This window comes from Oncorhynchus gorbuscha, unplaced genomic scaffold (genome assembly GCF_021184085.1).
Source record: "Oncorhynchus gorbuscha isolate QuinsamMale2020 ecotype Even-year unplaced genomic scaffold, OgorEven_v1.0 Un_scaffold_460, whole genome shotgun sequence".
In the NCBI taxonomy this organism is placed as follows: Eukaryota; Metazoa; Chordata; class Actinopteri; order Salmoniformes; family Salmonidae; genus Oncorhynchus; species Oncorhynchus gorbuscha.
The window spans coordinates 122,834-143,845 of record NW_025745298.1 but is presented as its reverse complement, the minus strand read 5'-3'; the positions used below and the strand labels follow the sequence as shown (position 1 = coordinate 143,845).

The 21,012-nt window shown below is 46.3% G+C and overlaps 1 pseudogene; it reads right to left on the bottom strand.

Annotated features, from left to right (window-relative positions):
• Nucleotides 1–4,591: 4,591 nt before the first annotated feature.
• LOC124018281 lies at nt 4,592–20,849 on the bottom strand (annotated as a pseudogene).
• Nucleotides 20,850–21,012: the final 163 nt, after the last annotated feature.

Sequence of the window (21,012 nt, the reverse complement as noted above, 5' to 3'; positions counted from 1 at the left end):
CAGCTGGTTAAGTCTGGTCTGTTGTATGGCTTATGCTTCAGACTCTGGCCTAGAGAGGCCTGGTCGCTGTCTCTGTTCAGCTTGTACACTCCTTGCCATTCCTGTCATGTGCCAAAGACAGGAGAGGCATGTTCGCTAAAAAGACCTTGGCAAAAGCCTTGGTAAACGCCTTAAGGGAAGTGCACAAAAAAAGGAGTATGACTAAATCATAAATCATTAAGTCTTTTTGCTTAGACCTACTTCACCAATGTTGTCCATCTAACAGGGTCAGGGTCAATTCCATTTCAATTCAGAAAGTGAAACAAATTCCAATTGCACATTTTCCATATTAAAGAGCTTTGAGCAGAACCGAAATGTCAGTGTATTTACTGAATTGACTGGAATTTAAATGGATTTGACCCCAACCCTGATATCCTAGTAATTTTATCCTAACCTAATGCAATGGATGATGTAGGCTAGGCCCCACATGCTATTGTAACACGGTATACCTCGGGCCGTCGTCCCTCTGGGTGCAACTCAGAACCAGTATGACAGTGGATAGTCTAAACATTCATCATTCTCTGTGTATTTCCAGGAGATATTATTCTCGTAAAAAGACACAAGTAACTGCCAAAATAAAGGAAACAATATTATGAAGTGTGTTAATAGGGCATTGGGCCACCATGAGCCATTAGAACATCTTCAGTGCGCCTTGGCATAGATTCTACAAGTGTAGAGTTCTTCCACCAGAAATACCATCATTTGGTGTTTTTTTGTTGGTGGTGGAAAATGCTGTCTCAGAATCTCTCAAGAATCTCCCATAAGTATTGAATTGGGTTGAGACCTGGTGAATGACACACACACACACACACACACACACTTTAAATCACCTATGCTCCTTTGAGACCCCTCTTACAAATCACTAAAATCTCTTCTAGTCATGGCAGGCAAAATAATGGTCAACTGGGTAGTTTTCTACATGACCCTAGCCATTATGGGATGTTAATTGCTTAATTAACTCATATTCACTTTCTCTCTCTCATGTACTTCAATGTTTCCTTTATTTTGGCAGTTACCTGTATATCTCAATAGCTGGATATCATAGGGGTGCTGATACAGCTGACACACGCCATATTGCCAAACTTAATTATGACGGATGTTATTTACACACTATCCACTCAAGGCTACGATGATGTGAGTTATTATCCCGTGTCCCAAATGACCTACAGAGTGCACTACTTTCGACTAGAGCCCTATAGGTCCTGGTCAAAAGTAGTGCACTAAATAGGAATAGGTGCAATTTGGGCTGCAGCCATTGTCTGTGTGTGTTTCATCTGCCACCAGCGGCATCACTGATGAAAAGGGTTTCATCCCACATTAAAACACCACTGACACACAGTTTAAACTATGGACAAGGGCTGTATAGGCTGGCTACAGCTGAGGTTATTCTTGAAAATATAGGCCTACGCACACGGACAGACAGACATATGACACACAGGGTTTGTGAGGAGGAGGGGTAGTGATGGAAGAGGGGGTAAGGATTGAGGAGAGTTGGGGACGAGCAATACAAGCCACCTTAGTATACAATGTGCAGGGGCAATACTTTCTACGACAAAATAAAAGTTACAGACTGCAGCTTTAAACATGCACTTTCCCAGTGTTTTACTGTTCAAATAAGACATTTCTTATAGAACATTTTCAGGAAAAAAGAGACAAGACACATGGTAATGGATAATTTGTCTCCAGCACGTGGGGGCAGCAGTCCCAAGAGAAGACCCTGCTTCTGCGTGGCGCTGCCCGTTAGCCACTATTTATTTACAATTCACAAAGTAATACAGGAAGAAGTTTCTCTTTCAATACAGATCAATCCTCTTCTCTAGCTTTTCCTCATATCAAATTCACCCATCCCCATTCTTTCAGTCTTTGGTTTCCACTCCCAAACATGGCATACGGCAGGAAACACTCCTACATTCAGTTCTCTTTTCTCTCAGCAACTCCTTTAAAGGGGACTTTCAGTATTTTAGTAGCTAGCGGTGGCTAAAGTTGGCTAACGTTTGTAGTGGCTGTTTTAAAAAGCCCTGAAGCATTGATAGGTTTCTTCTGGCCCATAGACTACTTCCAGGATGAGAAACCATCTGACAAAGTTGTAAAATAGTGAACTTCCCCTTTAAGTTAACATATTCAAAACGTAATGTAAATGTTGTTCGCTACTTGTGTATTCAGTATGTTGTAGTATGTTGTTTCTACCTATAGGTTCTATAGGGTGCCATTCTGGGTGGCAGTTTCTACCTATAGGTTCTATAGGGTGCCGTTCTGGGTGGCAGTTTCTACCTATAGGTTCTATAGGGTGCCGTTCTGGGTGGCAGTTTCTACCTATAGGTTCTATAGGGTGCCATTCTGGGTGGCAGTTTCTACCTATAGGTTCTATAGGGTGCCATTCTGGGTGGCAGTTTCTACCTATAGGTTCTATAGGGTGCCGTTCTGGGTGGCAGTTTCTACCTATAGGTTCTATAGGGTGCCGTTCTGGGTGGCAGTTTCTACCTATAGGTTCTATAGGGTGCCATTCTGGGTGGCAGTTTCTACCTATAGGTTCTATAGGGTGCCATTCTGGGTGGCAGTTTCTACCTATAGGTTCTATAGGGTGCCATTCTGGGTGGCAGTTTCTACCTATAGGTTCTATAGGGTGCCGTTCTGGGTGGCAGTTTCTACCTATAGGTTCTATAGGGTGCCGTTCTGGGTGGCAGTTTCTACCTATAGGTTCTATAGGGTGCCGTTCTGGGTGGCAGTTTCTACCTATAGGTTCTATAGGGTGCCATTCTGGGTGGCAGTTTCTACCTATAGGTTCTATAGGGTGCCGTTCTGGGTGGCAGTTTCTACCTATAGGTTCTATAGGGTGCCATTCTGGGTGGCAGTTTCTACCTATAGGTTCTATAGGGTGCCGTTCTGGGTGGCAGTTTCTACCTATAGGTTCTATAGGGTGCCGTTCTGGGTGGCAGTTGGTTAGTCTATATGAGGGATATCCTGCCAAGTAATCTATTACAAGGATCCAAAATTACCCTAACTTCCCCAAAATGCCAAGTTTTCCAACTGGTCATTGTTTTCCAAAAAGGTCATTGTTGGGGATTCAGGATGCCCTGCCCCCCACTGATTTCAAGAACATTCCTGGATAAACTGAGAATTTTGAAAAGTTCCCAGAATTTTTCAACCATAATAATGAAGGAACCTATATATTAAAATCTTGACTTATCAGGTCAGTTCCAGAACACTTGGCTGAAACTCTACTCCTTTACAGATAGAATGAGTTGATCTAGGATAAGAGTAGTCCTACTCACACGTGTTCTTCTCTGTGATAATATGGCTTAGAAATGAAGGGTCCAGCAGGACTTTGTATTTGTGCGTTTGACTCATGGCGGCTGATTCGAAGGCCGTGTGTACGTAGTAAATGTTGCTAAAAGTTACCATAGGATAAGTAACCACATGTGTATAAGTTACTATTTAAATGAATAGTTACCACATGTGTATAAGTTACTATTTAAATGATTAGTTACCATAGGATAAGTAACCACATGTGTATAAGTTACTATTTAAATGATTAGTTACCATAGGATAAGTAACTACATGTATGTAAGTTACTATTTAAATGATTAGTCACCACACATAACTGTAAATGACTATAAGTGCTAGAAAGTGGTGCGTGGTCAGAAGGTTCTGTCCCAAATGGCACCGTATTACCTATATAGTGCGCTACTTTTGACCAGATCCATGAGCCGTGATCAAAAGTAGTACACTATAAAGGGATATGGTGTCATCTGAACTAAACCCCATAAATCTCAAGTCTGGTAGACTGGAGGTGTAGCACACCCTCCTACCATCCTCAGAGGTTCTGTCCCAAATGGCACATTATTCTCTATATGGTGTCCTAGCGCTTTGCACTCATCAGTGTTCTAGCGCTTTGCACTCAGTGTTCTAGTGCTTTACACTCCTTTTTTGATTTATTTCTCTCTTCCTCATTCAGTCAGTCACATCCACACACAGTCAACTCCAATGGGTTAAGTTGAACATTTCAAGTCAAAATACTCATATTCCTCAATGTCTACATACAGGCGGAGAAATACGTGAACACAAGCCCAGTCACTATCTCAAAGATGGAAAAGGCAGTTATTGTTTTAAATAGCATTGCATGAAAGCATTTCTGGTGAATTTAATTCCCATTTCAGAATGCTAGACGTTAATCTTAATATAGCCCACTGGTAGTCGTGACTATAGATATATCCTTAATGCTGAATCCACTGACTCCAGTCTTCACACAATACAGAGGTCTTCACTTGGTCTACGTCCCCATGACCTCACCTTCCTCCCAAAGTGTGCCCTTGTTCACTTCCCTTCACTGGTTTGAAAGGAAATGACTGGTATAAGAAACACGGTGGAAACTAGCCCATTCCTCCACCAACCCAATACTATTAGATTAGTGGGAAGTAGTGAACGAGTGCACATTTGCAGGAGAAAGTAGATATTATTGGGGCTCTTTTAGATCTGTCCATAAAGTCAATGGAGGAGGGAGGTCGAGACTCAAAGCCCCTAGTGGTTATAGTAGGGAAATGCAGAAACATAATTCTAATATATACAGTAACTGGACAGTTTATTAGGTACATCACCTCATTCACCAAAATTGATCGCTCCTACAGACAGTGAGTAACGTGGCTGTGGCTTGCTATATAAAGCAGGCAGACAGGCATTCAGTTACTGTTCCATTGAAAGTTAGAATGGGCAAAACGAGTGACCTAAGCGACGTTGAGCGTGGTATGATTGCTAGTGCCAGGTAGGCCAGATCCAGTATCTCAGAAACGTCTGCCCTCCTGGGCTTCACACCAGACAGTCTAGGGTTTACCGAGATTGGTGCGACAAACAAAACACGTCCAGTCAGTGGCAGTACCGCGGGCGAAAACAGCTCGTTGATGAGAGAGGTCAAAGGAGAGGGGCAAGTATGGTGCAAGGTAACAGGCAGGCCACAAACAGACACATAGCGGAGCAGTACTACAGTGGTGTGCAGAACATCATCTCAGACACACAACTTGTCGGTCCTTGTCACTGATGGGCTGTTGCAGCAGACGACCACCCTGGGTTCCACTCCTAGCTAAAACCAACAGGAAGCAGCTCCAGCAGGCACACCATCACCAACACTGGACAATTTAGGAATGGAACAACATCGCCTGGTCTGACAAATCCCGGTTCCTGTTGCATCAAGCTGATGGCAGAGTCAGAATTTGGTGTATGCAGCATGAGTCCATGGACCCATCCTGCCTGGTGTCAACGGTACAGGCTGGTGGCGGTGGTGTACTGGTGTGGGGAATGTTTCCTGGCACACCTTAGGTCCCTAGATACCAATTGAGAAAATAACTTTTCCGACACCTTGTAGAATCCATGCCCCAAAGAATTCAGTCTGTTCTGGAGGCGAAGGGAGTACGACCCGGTACTAGATGGGTGTACCAAATAAACTGGCCAGTGAGTGTATATTTGAATTAAAGTGCCATGTACAGTATGTCTATAATAAACTATGTGAAAGATGGGGACTTGTTCGCTTATGTGAGAGGATAAGAGGAGGTCAGGTGTAGATGGGACACAGCTTTTGGCAACAAAAAACAAAACTTCACTTTTGCTAACCCTTACACTTTTCCTAACCTTAACCTAATTCTCCTAAACTGCTACGACAATTCTCCTAACCTGTTGAGTAAGTTCTAAACCTGCCGGTAAGGTCAATTTTGACAAAAGCTGTATCTCTTCTAGTCAAAAATACTAGGGGGGGCTTTTATTTCCTGGGTAGTTTAGAAGGTCAGAGGTCAAATGGTTAGAGGTGGGGTTACTGTGGGGTGGTTATAGAGTTAGATAGAGGGGGAACTTGGCCCAAAGATAGGAGCTGAGCCCTCTAGTACATATCTATGGGGGTGGGTTCCTTGGGGATATTTTGAATGAAGGTCTTCCCTCCCTCTCTACTTCTCTCCGTCTCGGTGGTGCAGCCTTCTCTCGTACTGGCGCTTGGTGATGATGTATTTGAAGAACTCGTAGACGGACCAGCTGATGGCGGTGGAGGGCATCTGATAGATGATCCTGGCCTGGACGCCCTTAAAGAACGCCGCCCACCCCCATCCTGTACACAGTCCGGAACGCCTCCCCTAACCCCGAGATGTGGCGCCCCCAGTGGCAGACGCCGTCCCTACACTCGCTCCAACCCCCAGCGCTCCTGGGACCTCAGCATGGACCGCTAGGGCTTCCTGGGTGTTGAGGAGGGTCTTACAGACATCAAGCGGGGTGGTGGCGGCGGCAGCAATGGCTCCTCGGCAAGCGCCCCAGAGATGACGTGAGAGGAGGGGTTGTACTGTCTGTGGGGGTTGAGCAGCTCCTGGAGGTACTCGTAGGTCATGAAGTGAAGAGCCTGGAAGGGGACGTTCATGGTCAGCTGGGTGGTGTAGGAGCGGTAGAAGGCCCCGGGGCCCTCACGCCTCCAGATGGAACCCACGCAGTCAGACACGCCGCGGTACGGGGGAGTTGTACATCTGCATACGCTGCTTCACCACTAGAGGGAGAGAGAGAGAGACGGTAAAAAATAACTTTTCAAGTACACAACCAGACAGAGAGGAAGGTCAGCCTAGAGGAAGGTCAGCCTAGAGGAAGGTCAGCCCAGAGGAAGGTCAGCATAGAGGAAAAGGGAGAGGAGAGGAAGGTCAGCCTAGAGGAAGGTCAGCCTAGAGGAAAAGGGAGAGGAGAGAAGGTCAGCCTAGAGGAAGGTCAGCCTAGAGGAAAAGGGAGAGGAGAGGAAGGTCAGCCTAGAGGAAAAGGAAGGTCAGCATAGAGGAAAAGTGAGAGGAGAGGAAGGTCAGCCTAGAGGAAAAGGGAGAGGAGAGGAAGGTCAGCCTAGAGGAAAAGGAAGGTCAGCATAGAGGAAAATGGAGAGGAGAGGAAGGTCAGCCTAGTGGAAGGTCAGCCTAGAGGAAAAGGGAGAGGAGAGGAAGCTCAGCCTAGAGGAAGGTCAGCCTAGAGGAAAAGGAAGGTCCGCCTAGAGGAAAAGGGAGAGGAGAGGAAGGTCAGCCTAGAGGAAAAGGAAGGTCAGCATAGAGGAAAAGGGAGAGGAGAGGAAGGTCAGCCTAGTGGAAGGTCAGCCTAGAGGAAAAGGGAGAGGAGAGGAAGGTCAGCCTAGAGGAAAAGGAAGGTCAACATAGAGGAAAAGGGAGAGGAGAGGAAGGTCAAGCCTAGAGGAAAAGGGAGAGGAGAGGAAGGTCAGCCTAGAGGAAGGTCAGCCTAGAGGAAAAGGGAGAGGAGAGGAAGCTCAGCCTAGAGGAAGGTCAGCCTAGAGGAAAAGGAAGGTCCGCCTAGAGGAAAAGGAAGGTCAGCCTAGAGGAAAAGGAAGGTCAGCCTAGAGGAAAAGGAAGGTCAGCCTAGAGGAAAAGGAAGGTCAGCCTAGAGGAAAAGGAAGGTCAGCCTAGAGGAAAAGGAAGGTCAGCCTAGAGGAAAAGGGAGAGGAAGAAAGAACAGGTGATGGCAGGACCGAGAAGAAAATAATAGTTGAAAGGAGAAGAGTAGCACATCTAGTCAAAACAGAGATATTAGGCTTTTAATGAGGGATACAGTTGGGACACACCATCAAGGGATTCCCCATTGCAGCCAATCAGAATGAGATGAAACCAGTCTCTAAAAGAAACGCTACTTAGGAAAGTAAAAGGAAATGGGGCTTATGGAATTCAGAACACCAGAAAGTTCAAAGCGTCCAATCCCGTCCCTAGTGACCCAGCCGGTGGACCAATGGCACAGCTGGCTGGCACACCTGGTCCCGGTCAGGTTGCTATGGAAACACCAATCACCATGGCCACATGTGTGAGAGCCAACGGATGTTAATGCTATAGAGCTATACACTTGAGGGAGCAGGATGTAAACACACACCTGCAAACCGGTCGACTAATGACACTCACAGATGTGTGTTCCGATGCCCCTTTAGTTAGATGATGCTAACCCTCAACACTGATCTAAGGCCAGTTTTACTTTTCCTGCCCTCAAGGTCAAGGATAGGATATGACTCATGTAAGCTGATCCTATATCTGTGCCTACTAGCAACTTCTACCCAGGTGCTGCTCCTAATGGTACAGTCTCAGAGCTCCCCCTAGTGTCCTGTAGCAGTATATAAAGAGGTGTGCTATAAATACTCATACAGAGCAGGGATTACTGTTCTATTAATGTATCAGGGAGTCTGAGGCACCAGATATCTACAGTGTGTATCAGGGAGTCACCAGATATCTACAGTGTGTATCAGGGAGTCACCAGATATCTACAGTGTGTATCAGGGAGTCACCAGATATCTACAGTGTGTATCAGGGAGTCACCAGATATCTACAGTGTGTATCAGGGAGTCACCAGATATCTACAGTGTGTATCAGGGAGTCACCAGATATCTACAGTGTGTATCAGGAGTCACCAGATATCTACAGTGTGTATCAGGGAGTCACCAGATATCTACAGTGTGTATCAGGAGTCACCAGATATCTACAGTGTGTATCAGGGAGTCACCAGATATCTACAGTGTGTATCAGGGAGTCACCAGATATCTACAGTGTGTATCAGGGAGTCACCAGATATCTACAGTGTGTATCAGGGAGTCACCAGATATCTACAGTGTGTATCAGGGAGGCACCAGATATCTACAGTGTGTATCAGGGAGTCACCAGATATCTACAGTGTGTATCAGGGAGTCACCAGATATCTACAGTGTGTATCAGGGAGTCACCAGATATCTACAGTGTGTATCAGGGAGTCACCAGATATCTACAGTGTGTATCAGGAGTCACCAGATATCTACAGTGTGTATCAGGGAGTCACCAGATATCTACAGTGTGTATCAGGGAGTCACCAGATATCTACAGTGTGTATCAGGGAGTCACCAGAACGTCACATCCATCATTTATTAGGTCCTCAAATCAGCTTTCTGAATTACCATAGAAGCACCAGAACATCACATTCATCAACATTTTGAAGATTTCTCCACAAATGAGGTGCAAATAACTAAAAGCTGATCTACCTAACTGTGTAGAGACCACAGTAGTTCCCAGAGTTAACCATCCCTGAGACGGTGTGGTAACACATGTCTCACGTTTAGTGAAGATGTTTGGTACAGTGGGACGTTTTGTAAAAGGGCTTTATGAATGAATAAACATATCAATGCATCAACCTACGTGACATCAGCAGAATGCAGTGGTGAGCACTGAAATGGTCCCCATCATAAAACACAGTGCACTATGACCCGCGGTGCACTATGACCCGCGGTGCACTATGACCCCCGGTGCACTATGACCCCCGGTGCACTATGACCCCCGGTGCACTATGACCCCCGGTGCACTATGACCCACGGCACCTAACGGCTTGGCAGCTGCGTTCATACAGATGATGTCGCCGTAGTCTACGGCCGATAGGAACGTCAACTGAACATTTAGCGAGAGGCAGGACCTATTTCTACAGAAGACCATTTTTAATTCTCAGCTTTTTACCAACCTATCAATATGCTTTTGAAAAAGACCGCTTTTCATCTATCCAGACGCCCAGATATTTGTAAGCAGGGACGCAACCAATATGGACGCCATCCAAAACACATGCTTAAGTCACAAGGACATTATTCTGGTGACATGATGATCGATGTTTGGCTGCAGTTTGTGACAAATTAAAATAATCTTGCTCTTTTGTCCAAAATCATCTCATCATCTAGGCTAGAGCCCTGCACGGGTATGAATAATTTTAAGACCAAGCCCTACCCTACCCAGGCCCGCTGGCTTCTGCCAAAAGTAAGGCCCGGCCTGGCCCTGCCCGAAATCAGAAATAACTGTTAGTTAATCCATAAACTGCTCCTCTGTCTGTCATTCGCTCCCTGCACACAGCTCGCTCTGCATGCCGCGTATCCATAGCAACGGCTCAGCTTGGGCTGCACTGCTCAGTAAAGAGACATGCACACACACACACAAAGTCCACACAATACGTGCGCACAGTATGCGCACACAGTACTGTGCACGCACACAGTACGCGCGCACAAACAGTACGGCGCGCACACACACACACACATACATACACACAATGTATGCGCGCACAGTACACACACAGTATACATACACAATGCCCACACGCACACACAGTACGCGCGCACACACAGTACGCGCGCACCCACAGTACGCGCGCACCCACAGTACGCGCGCACACACAGTACGCGCGCACACACAGTACGCGCGCACACACAGTACGCGCGCACACACAGTACGCGCGCACACACACAGTACGCGCGCACACACACAGTACGCGCACACACACAGTACACACACACAGTACGCGCACACACACACAGTACGCGCACACACACACACAGTGCGCACACACACACAGTGCGCGCACACACACACACAGTACGCGCGCACACACACACAGTACGCGCGCACACACACAGTACGCGCACACACACACACAGTACGCGCACACACACACAGTACGCGCACACACACACAGTACGCGCACACACACACAGTACACGCACACACACACAGTACGCGCACACACACAGTACGCGCACACACACACACAGTACGCGCACACACACACAGTACGCGCACACACAGTACGCACACACACAGTACACGCACACACACAGTACACGCACACACACAGTACACGCACAAACACACACAGTACGCGCACACATATTATGCACACACAGTTTTACCTTCTGCTGGGTTCATGATAGCATCATGGAGTACAGTGGCCATGCAGCCTGCCATTCCTGTTAAAAGAGACAGCAGAGGGTAGAGAGATGGTTGGTTACCAGTGCAGTAAGACAAAAACACAGCAGTAGAGAGATGGTTGGTTACCAGTGCAGTAAGACAAAAACACAGCAGTAGAGAGATGGTTGGTTACCAGTGCAGTAAGAGAAAAACACAGCAGTAGAGAGATGGTTGGTTACCAGTGCAGTAAGACAAAACACAGCAGTGTAGGCCGCAACTTTCCTTCATCTGTCGGTCTCTCAGTGACCGTTGGTCAAATTAGCAACATTGCTAATACCTCTAAGGTACAGTACGTATGCACATGTTAATGTCTCAGGGAATGTGTGGCTGTAACACCGTACCATTAGCAAAGTGGCTGTTCGCTCCCGGGTGGACCACGTTGCTGAGTGAGAACTTGAGTTTCTCATAACAGGCAAAGTACAGAGCATGGGCTGGCCCCGCCCTATCGCCATGACGTTCAGCCCCCTCACAGGTCGCCACACCCTCGGTACGCACGATCTGACGTAGCGCGTCCATCACGTTACGGTAACGCGCCCGGCTCGGGCTGCAGGCTCTGCATCCGCGTCTGGAGAGAGAGAGAGAGAGAGAGAGAGAGAGAGAGAGAGAGAGAGAGAGAGAGAGAGAGAGAGGGAGGAGAGAGAGAAGAGAGAGAGAAGAGAAGAGGAGAAAGAGAGAGAAAGAGGAAGAGAGAAAGAGAAGAGAGAGAGAGAGAGAGGGAGGGAGAGAAAGAGAGAGGAAGAGAAGAGGAGAAAGAGAAGAGAGAGAGAAAGAGAGAGAGAGAGGAAGAGAGAAAGAGAAGAGAGAGAGAGGGAAGACAAGGAGGGATAAAGGGGGAGGAGAGGGACAGAAAGAATGTAGAAGAGGGGTGGTAGAAACGAGAGGGAAGGGCATCAATGCATGGTCAATCAACTCTTTCAAAGTTCAGCTAATTAGTGGGTCAAGTAAGAGAGCAGTCACAGTGCAGTTCACCAGGTCCAATACACTAGACATTTCTCTGTATAGCCTAACAGTATGTTCCTGTTTACTGGCTCACAAGTCAGTTAGGTAGGTAGATGCATCACAATGCCAAGACATAATAACCAGGCCTGAGGCTACTGGGTTCCACCCTTCCTCTGTCAACAGGGCACCAGTCACTGTGTCACAACAGAATAATGCTCTGTATGGGAAGGATGGAGCAATAACCAAACTTCTGAGATTGCATCAACAGTAGAATAGCCTCCTTTATCCAATCACAGAGGACACCAAGATGGAAGGGTGGGGAAATGACTTCTGGAGGGCAGGGATGGAAATTCCCACTCATGACTACACACACTTCTGGGAAACGGAAAGTCAGAATGAACGTGGAGGAACAGTGTTTTGTTGTCATATATATATATATATTTTTACACAAGGCTCTAAAAGACTGCCCCAACTTTCATTGTTTCTAAAGTGGTTGTAAGTGTTTTATTTTGCAGCGACAGATCGCACAGGCCTTAAATTTTAAAGGCCATTTCTGCACCTCACCAATTCTCAGAACCAATACAACAGTGTTAGATAGACCTCCACACCAGTCTGTCCTTGGCATCCCACTCCAACCCATGTTACTAGAAACACTGAGCTAACAGTCAACACCATCTCTACACAATCACACGCACTACCATGTTTATTTCCATTTTACTGCCCTGTTCGTTTTCACATGCGGCGTCATCTACGCCCTGTGGAAGTTGCAGTGCGCGCACACACACACACACACACACACACACACACACACACACACACACACACACACACACACACACACACACACACACACACACACACACACACACACACACACACACACACACACACACACACACACACACACACGTGTGCTATGTTTGCGTTGTGTCTACAGCAACAATGGTTCACTTTCATCCCCCACTCCTCTTCAGGAAATGTAAACATCAGAACACACCCGGTAGCATAACGTTCATGTAACCAGACTTAGCACTACCAGGGTATAGACAGACACCTGAGAGTCCAGCTTCAGGGGGAAATGAAAGGATAGGGGTTAACTTAACACGGCTGAATCCCCTGGGAAAGCCCCCCTTTCTGAGCGATTTCTTGCCCTCGTCTCTCTGGTCCACCTCGTCTCTCTGGTCCCCCTCGTCTCTCTGGTCCCCCTCGTCTCTCTGGTCCACCTCGTCTCTCTGGTCCACCTCGTCTCTCTGGTCCACCTCGTCTCTCTGGTCCACCTCGTCTCTCTGGTCCACCTCGTCTCTCTGGTCCACCTCGTCTCTCTGGTCCACCTCGTCTCTCTGGTCCACCTCGTCTCTCTGGTCCACCTCGTCTCTCTGGTCCACCTCGTCTCTCTGGTCCACCTCGTCTCTCTGGTCCACCTCGTCTCTCTGGTCCCCCTCGTCTCTCCACTATGTTGAGAAGCCCTAGATGTGCAGTCCAGTCAGGCCACAGGCCCCTGCAGCAACAGAGTACAGTACACAGGACGGGGAAACCAGCTCAACATATTACTGGTCTTCTCTCCTGTATGAGAAACCTTGTATCCCAAATGTCACCCTGTTGCATAGCCTATATTTCAGTGCCTCTGACTGGAGACCTACTTTAAAGGGCCTTGGTCAAGTAGAGCACTATAGAAGGAATATGGTGCCATTTGGGATGCACAAAAAAACAGTGTTTGGCCTTGTCTTGTGAGGACAGTCGTGGTTGTCGTGGCAGCCATTGACACTTCATGTTGGTTTATACTCAACTCAAGCGCTCGTGGCTGTTATAACACTCGTCCTCATGGCTGTTATCCTCGTGGCTGTTATAACACTCGTCCTCGTGGCTGTTATAACACTCGTCCTCGTGGCTGTTATAACACTCGACCTCGTGGCTGTTATAACACTCGTCCTCGTGGCTGTTATAACACTCGTCCTCGTGGCTGTTATAACACTCGTCCTCGTGGCTGTTATAACACTCGTCCTCGTGGCTGTTATAACACTCGTCCTCGTGGCTGTTATAACACTCGTCCTCGTGGCTGTTATAACACTCGTCCTCGTGGCTGTTATAACACTCGTCCTCGTGGCTGTTATAACACTCGTCCTCGTGGCTGTTATAACACTCGTCCTCGTGGCTGTTATAACACTCGTCCTCGTGGCTGTTATAACACTCGTCCTCGTGGCTGTTATAACTGGCTGTTATAACACTCGTCCTCGTTATAACACTCGCTGTTATAACACTCGTCCTCGTGGCTGTTATAACACTCGTCCCTCGTGGCTGTTATAACACTCGTCCTCGTGGCTGTTATAACACTCGTCCCTCGTGGCTGTTATAACACTCGTCCTCGTGGCTGTTATAACACTCGTCCTCGTGGCTGTTATAACACTCGTCCTCGTGGCTGTTATAACACTCGTCCTCGTGGCTGTTATAACACTCGTCCTCGTGGCTGTTATAACACTCGTCCTCGTGGCTGTTATAACACTCGTCATCGTGGCTGTTATAACACTCGTCCTCGTGGCTGTTATAACACTCGTCCTCGTGGCTGTTATAACACTCGTCCTCATGGCTGTTATAACACTCATCCTCATGGCTGTTATAACACTCGTCCTCATGGCTGTTATAACACTCGTCCTCATGGCTGTTATAACACTCGTCCTCATGGCTGTTATAACACTCGTCCTCATGGCTGTTATAACACTCGTCATCATGGTTTGCTGTCAAGTGTTTTGGGGCTTTGATCCTCATGGCTTGGCAACTGCCATTCCACTTCGCTGTCACAGTGACCTCAATATAAACAGTCTCATCAGATCCAATACCACATTTAGAAGCTACTAGCGTCGTCCATTAATTCATACCAAGAACGATTCTTATTGTTAATCCCTTAAAGGTCTAGTGTGATCATGCCTCATACTGGCTGTGCATTACAATCTCTCTATTGGCAGCTTTCTGAAATAGTTTCTGTACTGTAGCTGAATGGGCCTAACTGGAAATCATGCAACTACACCGATGATGCCAGGCTCAGGTCAACCGGCGTTAGGGCGCCCGCGGGCCGGCGTTACGGCACCCTCGGGCCGTCGTTACGGCACCCACGGGCCAACTGGTACGGTGCCAAGCTAGATAAGCGGCAGACCTGTCTTCTAGCTAAAGGTCCTTTAGAAGTCCTGGGTCGTATTCAGAAGGGGCGGGCAGTGAAGAGAAACGGCTCCTCAGCTCAGAACAGGGTGAGTGTGTCCTAAATGGCACCCACAGGCCAGTGTTACAGCACCCTGTACCCCGAATAGTGCACTACCTTTGACCAGAGTCCTATGGCACTACAAAAGGAATACGCTGCCATTTGAGACACAGAGAGACAGTGACACACCTTGTAAAAAGGTCCCAGCAGCAATGAGGAAATGGGTATTTTGAAAATCTATGGCGGAAACAGCAAGAGATGGGAAGGAAGGAGCGCCAACGCAAATTCCTTTATTTAACCACGAGTGACGTCTGTCAGAGCACCGTTTCAACAAGGCAGGACTCCGCGCTGGGAAATCAACCAGATCAAATGAGGAAGTAGTGGTCTCTAACTAGCCCATGAACACCAGTATCAGCCTTACAGCGACCCAATGACTTGAGACATGTCCCTAGTAAATGAGTGACAGGAAAGTGTGCAACAGTCAAGATTGATCCTGAAAAGGTCAGGACAGTGAAAATACAGTACCTTGCCTTCAGACAGTATTCACACCCCTGGACTTTTCACACATTTTGTTGTACTACAGCCTCAACTTAAAATGGATTCAAATGTAGATGTTGTGTCACTGGCCGACACACACACACAATATCTCATAATGTAAAAGTGGAAATATTTTTGAAAAGTTGACAAATGACTCAAAAACGAAATGCTGAAATGTCAAGTGAATAAGTATTCAAGCCCTTTGTTATGACAAGCCACAACATATTAAGGAGTGCAAATGTGCTTCAGTCACATAATAAAGTTACATGGACTTAAACAATGTGCATAATTACATTTACATTTACATTTAAGTCATTTAGCAGACGCTCTTATCCAGAGCGACTTACAAATTGGTGCGTTCACCTTATGACATCCAGCAGCCACTTTACAATAGTGCATCTAAATCTTTTAAGGAGGGGGTGAGAAGGATTACTTTATCCTATCCTAGGTATTCCTTAAAGAGGTGGGGTTTCAGGTGTCTCCGGAAGGTGGTGATTGACTCCGCTGTCCTGGCGTCGTGAGGGAGTTTGTTCCACCATTGGGGGCCAGAGCAGCGAACAGTTTTGACTGGGCTGAGCGGGAGCTGTACTTCCTCAGTGGTAGGGAGGCGAGCAGGCCAGAGGTGGATGAACGCAGTGCCCTTGTTTGGGTGTAGGGCCTGATCAGAGCTTGGAGGTACTGAGGTGCCATTCCCCTCACAGCTCCGTAGGCAAGCACCATGGTCTTGTAGCGGATGCGATACATAATAGGATGCGATGCATAATAGTGTTTAACGTGATTTATGAAAGACTACCTCATCTCTGTACCCCACACATACAGGTGTAAGGTCCCTCAGTCAAACAGTGATTCAACTACAAAGACCAGGGAGGTTTTCCAATGCCTTACAAAGAAGGGCACCTATTGGTAGATGGGTACAAAAATAAGAAAATCAGACATTGAATATCCCTTTGAGCCTCTGGTGAAGTTATTAATTACACTTTGGATGATGTATCAGTAGACCCAGTCACTACAAAGACACTTCCTTCTCAGTTGCCGGAGACAAAGGAAACGGCTCAGGGATTTCACCATGAGGCCAACGGTGACTTTAAAACAGCTGCAGAGTTTAACGGCTGTGATGGGAGAAAACTGAAGATGGATCAACAAACTTGTAGTTACTCCACAATACTAACCGAAATGACAGAGTGAAAAGAAGGATGCCTGTACAGAATTAAAAATAATCCAAAATATGCATCCTGTTTGCAATACGGCACTAAAGTAAAACACCCAAAAAATGTGCCAATGAAATTAACTGTATGTCCATAATATAAAAAGTGTTAAGTTTGGGGCAAATCCATCACAACACATCCCTCACTGACTACCACTTAATATTGTCAAGCATGGTGGTGGCTACATCATGTTATGGGTATGCTTGTCATCGGCAAGGATCAGGGAGTTTTTTGGGGGATAAAGCTAAAGCTGAATAGAGCTAAGCACAAGCAATAACCTATAGGAAAACCCGATTCAGTCTGCTGAGAGACCAATTCACCTTTCAGGAGGACAATAACCTAAAACACAAAGCCAAATATACACTGGAGTTGCTTACCAAGATGATAAAGAATGTTCCTGAGTGGCCGAGTTACAGTTTTGACTTAAAAATCATCTTGAAAATCTATGGCAAGTCTTGAAAATGGCTATCTAGCAAAGATAAACAACTAATTTGACTGAGCTGGAGAAGTTAATAAATCATAATCTTAGAGACTTACCCAGAAAGACACACAGCTGTAATTACATCCAAATGTCAGTCTAACATTTATTGACTCAGTGGTGTGACTACTTATGTACACGAGATAATTATGCATTTCATTTTCAATAAATTTGCAAACATCTCTAAGAACATGTTTCACTTTGTCAATATGGGGTAGTGTGTGTAAATGGGTGAGAATAAAATTATTAAATGAATTTTGAATTCAGTCTAACAACAAAATGTGGAATAAACCAAGGGGTATGAATTATTCCTGAAGGCACTGTAAATGAAGGGCCTTATGGTCAGCCAGGGCTCCAAAGCTTTCAGCCATTAATAACTGATTTAAGGCAGACTGCCCAGAGCCAAAAGCAGAGACCACAGTATACAGTGGTAGTATGGGACAGTGGTATTCTAGACCAACGGATATGTATGGGTGTACCATGGTTGTTCAGGACAGGGGTATTCTAGATCAAAGGATATGTATGGGTGTACCATGGTTGTACAGGACAGGGGTATTCTAGACCAAAAGGTATGTATGGGTGTACCATGGTTGTATTCTAGGGATATGTATGGGTGTACCATGGTTGTTCAGGACAGGGGTATTCTAGATCAAAGGGTATGTATGGGTGTACCATGGTTGTTCAGGACAGGGGTATTCTAGATCAAAGGGTATGTATGGGTGTACCATGGTTGTTCAGGACAGGGGTATTCTAGATCAAAGGGTATGTCTAGGACAGGGGTATTCTAGATCAAAGGGTATGTATGGGTGTACCATGGTTGTTCAGGACAGGGGTATTCTAGATCAAAGGGTATGTATGGGTGTACCATGGTTGTTCAGGACAGGGGTATTCTAGATCAAATGTATGGGTGTACCATGGTTGTTCAGGACAGGGGTATTCTAGATCAAAGGGTATGTATGGGTGTACCATGGTTGTTCAGGACAGGGGTATTCTAGACCAAAGGTATGTATGGGTGTACCATGGTTGTTCAGGACAGGGGTATTCTAGACAGGGGTATTCAAAGGGTATGTATGGGTGTACCATGGTTGTTCAGGACAGGGGTATTCTAGACCAAAGGGTATGTATGGGTGTACCATGGTTGTTCAGGACAGGGGTATTCTAGACCAAAGGGGTATTCTAGACCAAAGGGTATGTATGGGTGTACCATGGTATGTATGGGTGTACCATGGTTGTTCAGGACAGGGGTATTCTAGACCAAAGGGTATGTATGGGTGTACCATGGTTGTTCAGGACAGGGGTATTCTAGACCAAAGGGTATGTATGGGTGTACCATGGTTGTACAGGACAGGGGTATTCTAGACCAAAGGGTATGTATGGGTGTACCATGGTTGTTCAGGACAGGGGTATTCTAGACCAAAGGGTATGTATGGGTGTACCATGGTTGTACAGGACAGGGGTGGAAGCTTGAAGCCCGTGGAAGTCAGACTCTTACAGGATTCTTTATTAAAGGGCCAGTGCAGTCAAAATATTTTGTTTCCCTGTGTTTTACATCATATTGTACAGCAGCGGATGAAACTAACACCATAGAAACATAAGTTATGTAATGACAGTTGCTGGTTGAGAATACATTCTAGCATTAGAATGTACAGTACTAGAGGCCACTTTTTCTATCTGGCTGGATACTCCATGTTCTTTCTGAAAACACTAGGTATTCTAGACCAAAGGGTATGTGTGTATCATGATCGTATGGGGCAGGATTATAAGGTAACAGAGGTTATAGGTGTTCAGTTGAGGTTCTCATTCTCACCCTACAACCTATTAATCTGCCCAGGTGGTGAGAGATCAGGGATGAGGACAGCCAACAGGTGCCAAACCCTGTTTAAACTCAAACTAGTTGGATCAGTCAGTGGCTGGACAAAGTTCAGATACACAACCTAGCTATGCAAATAGGGCACAGGATGAACCAAAAACTCCATGTTGAGTTGAGAATCAATGGCATCCATTCTATAAAATAGCTACATTTATCTGCAGTTCTGTTTCAGTGAACCCTCCAGCGGTAATAACTCAAGTAAAAGCTTGTAATCACGTGTAACAACAGCAGCCCAGCTGACATCAGTGAATAGACAGAGGAGTCTATTGAGTATCTCCAATCCAGGGCCTTGTGACCAACATACACATTAACCAACACTAACCAACTACTTTCCCTTCTCCTTGTGGATTATGAAAGAAAGTGGTGATTATGCAATGATCTAGCCTAGCTCGATACAAATATGGATTTGATGACAGCCATAACAACTATGTGCCTTCATAGCTTTTAGCTGGAATCACTGCTCCAAAACAAACCGGTGTCATATAGTTAGATTGACAAGCTTCAATGTATTATAGTTTGGAGACTAGGAATGTATACAGTGTGAGGCAAGTGTGTACAACTAACTAGGCCCTACATGGGTACATAAGAGCACTTTGTGTGATACTTGGTTAGGTAGCTAAGGTTTCATTACACTGACGTAACCTGGCTGGCTCCTCTCCTGTCCGTCAGCTAACTAACGCGGGTAGTGATTAACCTTGGCTTAAAAGTACAACTACATTTAAAAAAATAATAAAACGAGCAGCCTAGATCATTATTTGGCGACATGTCACTTTTCACCTTCGCTAGTTATCAACCTACTCGAGCTCAGGCTTTGGGCCTAGCAACGGGATGTAAGTCAACAACGGCTGCGATTCGGAATAACACCGTTAGCTAACAAACTAACTTAGTTAGCCATTTAAACAACTGCTGGTGGCTCCTCTGACAACGTACATGTCACCGGGGAATGTGTACATGTGTTATTTTAGCAACACTTGTGTGCAGACGTGCTGTATCTACACAATTAGTTAGCTAACTATTCCTCCCCTCTTTCCATTCTGGAGTAATAGTGAACAGCTAACTAGCCTCAGACACCGGTAACTGACGCTACAAGCTTAGCTACACAACAGCAATCAAGCGCCTGGCTAAAGACTCATTTATTCATGTTGACTAGTTAGTTTTTTCTAGTTTTTTTAAAATTTATTTAACCTTTGTTCTTTTACCTTAACACAGTCGATGGGATACATTAAGCAGTGTTCCATGATGCCAGCCACGGCGCCGGCTAACATGTGTGTACTGGTGGCTACACCCTGTGGGAGCCCCTCGTAGTCTATTTCGGTCTCCGTAGCCGCCACCGTGGGCTCGGGGGCTGCTCGGAGTTGCAACACCGCAGTAAAGTCCGGTTCCGCTGTTATCCGTGGCGGTGACAGACCACCAACAAACCCCTCCGTAGCATCCAAAATCCTCCCGCCGAGCCATCGAATGTCTGCCCCTGCAGCTCCAGCAGCAACCCCGGCATCGACGCTTGGTGTGTCCACCCGCCTGGACACGAAACCATTCGCTTCCATGCAGATACGATATAATAAAGTCCAAGCTGCGCGGTTATTCCTCGGTTTCGACACGAATCTCTTGAGGGTTGTCGAGGATAACTCCAGCCGATAACGGGCCCCACCAGACCGACACTGGCTCAAGGGGAGGCTAAAGTCGGCAAGGGGAATAATGCACTTGGCGGACTGGAGAGGGCTTGTCAGTGAGTCACGCCGGAAACGGTTACATTATTGTGTATTTCACCGGTCAAACATTATGAAATATGGAATGAATCCCAGCGATTGGCTGATTTGCAGTGTAATTATTCATAAAATAAGGCGGGAATAGACCAAAGGGGAGGGATGTGGAAGGCTGGCAGTGACAATTTTATAATCTCCATTTTGGTAACCACATGTTTTACTGTAGTTGTTTCCGAATCCAGGGTGTGTGTAATCACCACCAAGGTCAATCATTTGATTCAAATGACATGCATCGGCGCTTATTGCTCATCG